The following is an 11529-nucleotide window of genomic DNA, read 5'->3' as shown; positions in this document are numbered from 1 at the left end:
CCCTGATTGTGAAGGCAGTTATACATTTATAAATATTTATCAAAATTCATGGGGCTGTATACCTAAAAGAGTGAATTATTACTCTATGTAAATTTTTCTTCAGTGAACCTGATGTTTAAAAAAAACCCAGATCTATTTTTCCAAAGAAAACAAAACACTAATCTGAAAAGATATATGCACCCCTATGTTCATTGTAGTGTTATTCACAATAATCAAGATATGAAAGCAACCTAAGCGTCCATTGATAGACAAATGGATAAAGAAGTTGTGGTGTCTGTGTGTATAGACACACACACACAATGGAATATTACTCAGCCATAAAAATAATGAAATCTCGCCATTTGCAAGAACATAGCTCGACCTAGAGAGTATTATACTAAGTGAAATAAGTCAGACAGAGAAAGACAAATACCAAATGATTTCATTAACATGTGAAACCTAAAAAACAAAACAAACGAACAAACACAAAACAGAGTTACAAAATAATAGTCATGGGGATGAAATGTACAGCATGAGGGAATATAGTCAATAGTCAATAACATTGTAATAAATTTGTATGGTGACAGATGGTAACTAGACTTATGATGATGATCATTTTGTAATGTACAGAAATACTGAATCATTATGTTATGCACTTGGAAATAACATAGCACTGTAGGTCAGCTATACTTCAAAAAAAAAAAAAGCCCCAAATCACAAGACCATCACTTATTTTCAGGGAAAAAATTTAAATGATAGACTTAAGGCATTAAGGTGCCAGCATTAAAAATGAGCACAATGTGGAAGAACTAGAGAGCTAAAATCAAACAGTAATTTAACGCTCAGAATTTTTAATATTCAAAGATGTGTCTTTTTACATCTGTGGCAACATATTCAATGGACTTGGAGATAATTTGATATTTTTCTCACGATGCTATGTAACCACAGATTTCCCTGATTAATACACTTTAATTTTTCAGAATCTTTTGCTTTCCAGCTCTTGTAACCTTGAACAATTCCTCTTTCAACTATCCGTATTTACCTTTATTTCATAATTTACATTTTATTCTGTATCACACACGACAAACTGTTTTACTTAATAACTCTGTAATTTGCCATTAGACTTAATTGTACTAAGTTCATCAAAAAATATAAAGAGACCAAAAGACTATAAATCTGATCATATCCTCACTTATAATATATAGTGTCATGGTTTTTTAATTCCTATTTTATTATGTAAAAATTAATTTTCAGCTAATGAAATTTATTATAGGAAAATTCTAGATAGATAGATATCACAGGTTTTGGATGAAACAGTAATTGGAAAAACCCTGCATTCTTCTATTGCTAAGAAATAAATAGCATTTTATTTATTTTTCAAAATTGTCTGTGTGTGTTGCTAATGCTATCCATTCAACTTCTCTAATTATGTCAAAATGCTATCTTGGAAGACAATGGTTTGATTCACCATGAATTCACAAATAACATTGACTCATTAGAACTCCACATTAGACCTTTTCTCCCATTTCTCATGACAGAATCTCTAGTTCATGAACACAAGTCTAGGATACAATTCGTAGTAAGTTCAAGGACAACGGTGAGTTTTCTGGGTTAATACACACTGAATTTGTGAAGTCAACTCTGCCTAAGTTCTCACCCTAAGTCTTCTGAAAGACAGGCATGCCTGAGCAACATTAAACACACGCGATTTGTTCTCAGGGCAAATTTCTCGCCTATTATGGACGCTTTTTGTCATGGAGGTTTTGTAACATTTGTCCTACACAAGTATTTCTCTTCTGAGTCTGCCCCACCTCCCTGCAGTCCTGGGAGGACTCCCAAATAGAGGTTGTGAATGCACCTCAAGATCCACTTTCTGACCTCCCCTCTACACTGTACATGACTGTTTAATTTCCTATTTAAGACAAATTAATTATTGCATGCTCTAATGAGGTTGCAAAGGATCCCGCTCCAGTCCACAAACTTGGAAGAGGTTACCCAGAGGTTTTCCAGATTGATGGGTCCAGGGTGGATGACCTGAAAATGAACTTTGACTAAACTTTGCTCTTTGTGTTCTTGGCAGTCTGTATTTGGAAAGTGGCAATTGTCTGCAGCAGACAGTGTAAAACTTCAACCTAGAATTTTATTTGGAGGTTAGCCTTTGGAAGAGGGAGGGGGGAATAAAAAAAAAAAACTCTTTGTCAGTCTTTTCTATACTAGTTTTATTAATTGTTTTCTAAGTGTTTTATTCTTCTTTATAATATCCAAGTTACATTTTAAGGTGAAAGTATTAGCCAGCTGAAAATGTTTTTTGTCTTTCTATTCTCCTCTTCCTCTAGGCACTATACAAGTTAGAACAGTTTTTTAACTTGAACCCAATCTACTATAATACAACCTCTATAATGTCCCTCACTTTAGAACTTAGATAATATGCTTACAAATATTAATTGGTTCCCACAACCTATAGGCCATGTATTAAACCCATTTTACTGATTAGATGTAATTCATCTCTGATTTATGTTGTCATTGAAGACAAATGTGTTGAAATCATTAAATTTCAACTCTGCAATACAAGACTACAATCTGTCCAGGAGAGTCCCCCTAAACTAATTATTCAGCAAAATGAATGTCACAACTTTTTTCCATTGATGTGCCAGAACAAAGCGACAGGACATTCTGAGATAAATTACTTGGTCTTAGCCTACTCTGGCAGCTGGTCTGGACTCTATAAAACCACTTTTTAAATAACATACTACTCTCCACTTAAAGATACATAAATAAAATAACAGTGTTTTACATCATATTCTTCACCATGTTTCCTCGTAAGCAACTGATTAAATATCACACTGTTCTCATAAAGAATCATGAATAGGAAGTGGCATATCCCTATGAGAGATGAGAAAATTGACCTGGGAAACGGCTTAGACTGTTTTATGAAATGGTAGATTTGGGATAAGAAGGCAACACTTAGGGGACTTCCCTGGTGGCGCAGTGGTTGAGAGTCCGCCTGCCGATGCTGGGGACACGGGTTCGTGCCCCGGTCCGGGAGGATCCCACATGCCGCGGAGCGGCTGGGCCCGTGGGCCATGGCCGCTGAGCCTGCGCGTCCGGAGCCTGTGCTCCGCAACGGGAGAGGCCACAACAGTGAGAGGCCCTACTACCGCAAAAAAAAAAAAAAGAAGTCAACATTTCTTAATTTCTGGCTACTCTTCATTTCTCTTCATTCTCTCATCTGTTTTCTCCTAATGTGACCTGGACAATCCCAGGTGGTGCCAAGTTCCCCCTGTAGTCAACACACACATAGAAGCTTTAGCTAAAATAAAAAAAAAAATGGCAGAGCCTCAATGTACCCCTCTACATGTAGGTAGAAAAAGAGTTTGCACATTTCTTTTTCCTCAACCAAAATTCCTATAAAGTATAGGGGGCATCATAAAAAGTCACCACAGACTTGGAACCAGACTGAAGTGAACAGGAAAGACTCTTGGTCTCCCCCTAAAACCCTGTGCCATTTCCCAATCTCAGTGGTGCCCTGGAGAAACCAAATTATTTCATCTTCTTAGGTTCTTATTCTTCGGGTCTTAGTTAAATTAGGAACTTTTTTTTAGGTCCCTTCAGATGCAGTGTCCCCATTGGACTCCTGGACATATCATCACTGCCTTTTTAAATACTGTCCTTTCTAATGCTATTGTGTACTCCTAAAGCCAGGCTGCTGAGCCCAGAGACAAAGCCACTAGAGGTTGTTAAACCAATTCCCCTGAGGCTTCCCTGAAGTTTTTGACTGGAGTTCTCTAGTAGCAACCTGTACCCTTGACTTGCCTGGAGTTGGACAGGGCTAAGGAAGGCACCTTTCTGGACTAGATCCAAGCAGCACATTATCATCAGCAAGACCGGCCCTTAGAACAAAATGGTGTTCTGTGTCTTTTAGTGTCTTTTCAAATTATTAATACATTACCCTTGGGTAGACAGGACTTAGGAAGAAGTGCTGATAGAAGCTTATACCAATAATCTGCCCTCTCTGCTCTTTACTTCCCTTCGCTTGTTCACTGAAAATCCAGGAACAGGATTGGAAATGGAACTTATGGGCAGGCATAAAATAAAAGTCTTAGAAGTAGAATTCCAGTGTTTCTGCAATACCCCTTCCACCTGAAAAAGCAATGGACTGAATAATCCATAATAAATTGGCCTAATCTCCTTTGTGAGAATAGAGCTTGATTGTTATATCCCAAGCTAAAAGTGCAAGCTGGAACGAATAAAGCAGATCTTCTGATGAACAAAGATGTTCTGAGTTAATGTCAGAAATGAAGAGGACAAAATGAGCGGGAAAAAAAAAATAACCTTCTTGACTTAGAGAAACATAATATCTGCTAAATAGAATGTCTTTCACAATTTAACATGAGGCATCACCAGCTCTTTTGGAGTCATTTCAAATCACACCAGATGGTACTAACTTGACTCAGAGGCTAGAAGCTGAGCCACAGCTATGATCAAGTCTTTACCACAATTTAGGATGCTGTAGAAAATGGTGCTGTGATGACTTGTTCTATGTTGCCTCCGTTCCTCACAGCTTTCACTTTACCTTCCTCTATAGGACAATTTGTTGTTAGTGATGTTGTTGGTGTGAACTTTTAAGTCACTGACTTGTCTTTTAGTAGAAATTTAAGAGGTACCTCCACTGCTCCTGTAAGACAATGTTGTGGACTCAGTGGAAAAGAATGATTGACAGAGTGCTTTTTGAGAGTGATTGTCAGAGTGCCTTCCAAACTAAATTTCATGTCAAGACTTCCGGCCATCTGAATTCCCAAGTTATTCTATATAGAGAGCTCTAGGTGCTCTAAAACCGTCCCCATTGGTCACATGACTATTCCTTTTCTTTTAAAACAGTTTAGGGAGCAGAATCATTAACAAGGCCAAGACCACAGTACAACCACGAAATATTAGACAAAAGTTAATTCCATTTCCCTCTATAATCGGTGTCCCTGAACACAGGTCACAAGCAAAAGAGAGTATAGCCTAGCTTGCAATTAATTTCTTCATCACAAATTCTGGTTAATTTGTTCTATACTGTCAACTCTTACCATATTTTCAATGGATTCACTGCTAAAACAGGAAAAAGCCTGAAAGACTAAAGCCATATGACCATAATGGGAATGAAGTTATTTACTCTACAAATCACATTTTTAAATTGTTAAATCCAATAACGTTTTGAGTTAAATGACTGACATACTGGAAAAATTTGGAAGGTGAGAAGACTTTTTTTCCTAAAACATTGTCTATTAGTCATTAAAGCAATCCACACATGTACAAAGACAAGATTGCTTCACCATATATGTTTGTGCACATTCATTTTTAAATGATGATAATTAAAATTAAATACTCCAAATTTTTCATCAATCTATATTTTAATGGAAAATATATAATAATTCAGACTCCTCCTTAGGAAGACTTTTATTTCTAGGGGGCTATTATGATATCAAAGGACCTATGGGCCTCTGTATTACCATTATATTCAATCTTCTTTCATCTTTTTTTTATACTGACTCCCTTAGGTTTTTCTTTGCTCTTCCTGTTTAGGGAAGGCAGCTTTTCTTTCTATTATTCCCAACAGTGTTGAGGTGTGAAGCAAACACAAGGCAATCAGATACAAGCAATTCATCAGGGTTGGGTGAAAGTCAGAACTATTCAACCGAAATTAATAAGAAGGGATGTAACAAACCCACCTTCTTATAATTCATTTGAAAGTCATATAATATCAATTAGCATTTATCAAATGAGAACAGGCAGGTGAGGGTGACAGTATCTTACCTACCTCGCAGGAATATGTGATGATGAATGACTCACTCATGAAATATTTTAAATCAGCATTTCCTGAGCACTCTCAGATTATGTTTAGGCAATTCTAAAGATCCAGATAAGACAGAAAAACTTAGTTGTCAAACCACAGCTGGTGGACACAAGCCCACTATGCTCAGTACTTCACCAACTTGAGTCCTAACCTTCCTGCTGCTAATGTCCTAGGAGATACGCATTAAGTAAAGTTGACCTGGACTATTGTTTCTGTACAAACGTCATTTTCTGGGAGAGTGTATTATTCCTATCTAAGGAGTCCTGGAACTCGCTGCAGTTAATTCCTACCGTATTCAACTCATTCGACACATTGTAAAGAGGAAAAATGAAAATAAGAGTCCTTAGAATGATTTGCCCAAGTGAAGAAGCTGAGATTAGAAAACTACTTGCTGGATCCTTAGGGCAGCACTTCATCTACTATGCAAAACTGTCTTTTGTACCAAACTACTTATGGGAATACTCTGCTTGTACATGTTAGAATCATCACTGTGACCACTTATCTAGGTGAACGCTATCTGCTTGGTAGGCTTCTCACCAATATGTGAAAACACCCAGGGACAACCTCGCAGAGTTGCAACTAAAAAAATCACAGACCTCTTTCTTTCTCATGCCTCAGGTTATTTACTAGTAGTTCAGGCTGTCAGGCTTCCTGCAGTAAAGGAAGGAGAGTCCTTGACCTTGCAACTCCTGGCATGTTCAAGTTTAAATTCACTAAGAAAGTTCAGGCTGCTTATATTTTATTTGAACATTGGATATTAATAATGAGGCCAGTATTATGTGATTGGAATGAAGTCTCAAAAGCAAATTTGGCTGGTAAGGTATTATTGATTTAGGTTATGTCTATAAAGTTGGATACACTGGACTTCTTAATCTTCCGGCAAAATGGATAATAAATGCCAAAAAAAGATAATTGTCTATATTAAATGATTATAAAATTTGAATTTTTAAAGAAAATTCTTCAATTCAGTTGGTGTTTTTCTTCATTCATTCATTAAATGCATAGATATACGTGGCATACCTGTTGCTATACACTAGGGCTAAGTGTATGGTGAGCAGGCACTGTGCTAGGGCTGAGGACACCCACAGGGAGCAGGTGGACTTTGTCCCTGCCAGTGTGGAACTTATAGGTTGGGAGAGGAGAACCACCAAGCACATTCAGGCAGGCCATGATACACAGGAATCTAGGGTGCTATCACTGGGGTATACCCTGGAGGCATCCTAATCCATCCGGGAGGGCCAGACAACAAACAAGGAAGACATCTTGGTGACAAAGAAGAGATGTGCGTGGATCAGAGAAATATTTGGAAAATGCATTTGATTTTTAAATGTAATATGAGTCCAGTTTTAGCTTCATATTGTGGTAGTTGTGAGGACACTGGGGAGAAAAGGAGAAGTTAAAGAAAAACTCTGAGACCTCATGGGCATGGCATTAAAATGCCTTCTTTTTGAAAAATAAATGGGTTTAGTCAAAATGCAACTGACTTAATTTTACAAGGTATGTAAATTATTTTTCGGAGGACTGGTGGCCTGTGTGGGAGAATTCAGTGAGTATTTGTTTTAATTCTACTTTCAAGAAATACAGGGAGTATAAATCATGGGATGTCAGGATACAATCTGATTCAAAGTACTTCTTCACAAATATGCAATGATGCTGCCAAATAGCCTGCAATGATACTTAATCTGGCAAATTAAAGAGATAACAAAAGTGAAAAAATTAAGTAGTGATAAGGGCCCAGAGAACTGACTCGAATTTTGTAGTTTCTCTTTAAATAATAGCATCTTTAGTAGAGATATCACAAACACTAATATATTTGAGAAATTCCTGTCTTAATATGATGCAAACACAATATTCTGAGTTTACCAGGGAAATAATTAGAACTTTAGAAATTTAAAGTTCAGAAACTGAAATACATAGGTATAAATCTAACAAAATATGTACATTTTGTGTTTGCATTAGTTTTCTAGGGCTAACATAACAAAGTACCACAAACCAAGCGGCTTAACAGATGTGTATTGTTTCACAATTCTGGAGCTAGAAGTCCAGCATCAAGGTGTGGGCAGGACTGAGTCCTTGTGAGGACTGTTAGGGAGAAATCTGTTCCATGCCTCTCTTCTAGCTTCCAGTGGTTTCCTGGAAGTACTGGCATTCCTTGATTTCTACATCACCCTGATCTCTACTTTCATCTTCTATGGCATTCTCTCTGTGCTGTCTCCAAATTTTTCCTTCTTATAAGGATACCAGTCATATTGGAGTAAGGCCCATCCTAACGACCTCATTTTAACCTGATTACCTCTAAATTGTCTATCTCCAAATAAAGGTCATATTCTGAGGTACTAGGGACTAGGACTTCAACATATGAATTAGGAGAGGATATGTAACAATGCTGAAAGCTACAAAGCATGGATGAACGAAATCTACATAAATATAAAGGCATACAGTATTCATTGACTGGAAGACTCAACATAGTAAATATGTCAATTCTCTCCATTTTTTGAGTATATATAGACAAGTACATAGTAAAAGGTATATGAAAAGGCAAAAGAATTAGAACAGTCAAAACAAAATTGAAAAAAATGAAATTGGACTCACAGTACCCAATTTTAAGACTTACCATAAAACTATAGTAATTAAGACAGTTTGGTACTGGTGATGGGATAGACATATAGATCAATGAAATAGAACAGAGAATATGGAAATAGACCCACAAAAATTTTTCCCATTGATTTTTGACAACAAGTTTAAGGGCAACTAAGGGAGAAATGATAGTCTTTAAACAAGTGGTGTTGTAATAATTGGACAGCTATATGCCAAAATATGAATCAACCTAAATGACACATCTTATACAAAAATTAATTCAAAATTAATCACAGATCTAAATATCAAATTCAAAATTCTAAAATTTTTAGAAGAAAAAACAGGAGAAAATCTTAGTGATCTGGCATTAGGAAAAGAGGAGTTAGATAAGACACCAAAAGCTCAATCCACAGAAGAAAAAATTGATAAATTGGACTTCATCAAAATTTAAAATTTTGCTGTGCAAAAATACTGTTATAAGATAAGCTACTGACTGTGAGAACGTATCTGTAAACCACATATCTGAAAAGGGACTTGTACCAAGAATGTATAAAGAACCGTGAAAACTCGAACACATTTTAAATGTGCTAAAAACGTGAGCAGACACTTAGCCAAAGAGGATATATGAAAAGCAAATAAATACAGAATGCAAAATGCTTCAATTCTACTCTTTCTTCCCTTTATAAATTAAGCATTCTGTTTCTACTTTATGTGAACTTCCTCAAATTATTCAGTATCTATTAACTTATAGTCAATATCTGTTTAGATTTATAGACAAGTTTACAAATTTATTTTCTCAACTTTCTTACATCTTAGTTCTCTCTCCTAGGTTAAATTTTCCTTCTTGCTGTAGTAGATGCTCTTTTTGTTTGTTTGAAAATATATTTTCCTCTAACTCCTGAGTAGTTAGGAGTTTGGCTGGATATGTATTTCTAGGTTGATGGTTAATTTCTTTCACCCTTTGAACACTTTCCATTACCTTCTAGCTTCTTATTATTATTGAGAAGTCTACATTTTAGATTAAATTCTTTTACAGATAATCCCTCTTTTCTCTATTGTTGCTTTTAAGATTTCTCTCTTGGTCTTTGGTGTTTTGCAGTTTTACTGATATACTTAGGTATGAGAAAAGTTTTATTTATCACCCTTGGGACTCACTGTAATACTGGAAAGCTCTCCCCCACTGTCTCCATTCTTTCCCTCAGGAAGTCCTATTAGGCATCTGTTGAATCTTCTCATTTTACCATCCATTCTTCTTTTATAACCTCCAAACTGTAACTCTCTTTGCTGCATTCTGAATAATTTAGACCTGTTCATTTCTCATCTTGGGGGTTTAACCATCACATCTGCATGAAACACAGGCCATGTTTACACATTCTAAAAAGAGCTCTTTTAGTCCACCCAGAATCCAGGATTTTTCTTTTATTTCCATTTTCACTGAAGTTGTAAACTTTTGAGAATACTAACATTATGTGGAGATTAACTCACCTCTTTGTTTAGGCCCAAATCCTAATCTGCTGTCTTCATCTAAGCATCAGAAATGAAGTCCTTAGATTACCATAACTAATAATCTCTACCACCCAGTTTATCTCCCACCCCATACCTGTAGCTACAGTATCAGCTACTGGGCTCACCACTAAGCCTCATTTCTAGAACCTAGTGATTCTGGGAAATCAGCCATGCACTTAAATATGTGTTAGTTATTTTTTGGTTGTCTGTAGTGGTAGGATTTTTGTGTTTTGTTTTCTTCTCTAAAACAGTACTTCAACTATTTATCAGAGTACACATTTTAAAATATTATTTATTTGGTACTCTGGGGTTAAATGGAAGAGGCTAAGGCTGGCTTTGCCACTTACCAGACAAATGACCTTGGGCAAGATACTTAACTTCTCCATATATCAGTTTCCCCATCTGTAAAATGGGCATAACAGTACCTACCTCATAATGTTGTTATAAGAATTAAATGAAATAATATCTGTCAAGTGATTAGAACAGTGTCTGGCATTTAGTAAACACTGTTTAAGTATTTGTTACATAAAAATGAAAACAAGAAAATGTCAGTAGTTTTCTATTGCATTAATGTGTATATTTAAGACAAAGAAATTCCATTTTGCTTTAAAATCTGGTGCTTATTGTGTAGCTAGAGGATTAAAAAGAACCAAAAGTGTTTTTACTTAAATTCACTAGGTTAACACACCTGAGGTTGACCAGTTAACATTCACTCAATTTGGTTCTCATCACTCAACAACACTTCTCTTCTCTATCCTATATATTTACCTTGTCAGTCACATGTCTCAAATTCCTATAAGCAAAAAATTGTAAATGACAAGGAAAGTGACTAGTGCATCTCTCCATTTCCCACTCAGAGAAGCACTCAGAGTTTCTAGGAAACACACAAATCCCAAAAGGCAATGACATTAAAAGATTAAAGGGGTCTGCTTTTTATTATTTTCCTTCTAACTTCCCTGAAGCAAGCACTTTGGCATATTGCGGCTTGAAGTCTCTATCTGCTAGGACCAGTCTGGTGGAGAGTAACTTCCTGAGAAACATGCTGAGATTTCCACTGACCCATATATTTCTGCATCTTTGTAGAAAAAGCCCTAAACGTCCAGTTATCCTTATATATATATGTTAAGCTTAAAATCAAAACTCTTCCTCTGATTTGAATGGGCTTTTAATACTTGAATTTCCACTTCTCAGTCTAGCTGACAATTACTCAACAGCTAATACAGTGCTTGTCACATCCTTTTCTAGGATCTCTATTAAAAGTGTTTCCTCCCCCAATAAAGTGTTTTACGAAATGCTTCCCTAACTATTCAAGAAGAAAAAACTATTAGCCTTTAGTCTAAAGCTTATCTTATTGTGGATAAGTTTTAAAGTCAAAACAAAGAGGAAATGCAGTCAGAATTAGGGGGAAAAAAATCCCACAAATTAACGACAAAGTAGAGTCCAGTGACATCTAAATGCAACATTGGTGCTTCCCTTCCTTGCACTGACTCCAGTGTTTTTTCCTCAGTTAAGGACCAGATGATGGACTTGGTTGGTGTTTAGGAGTCATGTCGTTGGGAAAATATGTCTATCTAAATACTAAAATTACAATCAGGGCAGTGAGAGGCTCCCACTATGAGAGCTACGGG

This window comes from Delphinus delphis, chromosome 3, assembly GCF_949987515.2.
Source record: "Delphinus delphis chromosome 3, mDelDel1.2, whole genome shotgun sequence".
NCBI classification, from domain to species: Eukaryota; Metazoa; Chordata; class Mammalia; order Artiodactyla; family Delphinidae; genus Delphinus; species Delphinus delphis.
The sequence above is the reverse complement of the archived record's forward strand: the minus strand, read 5'-3'. Positions refer to the sequence as shown.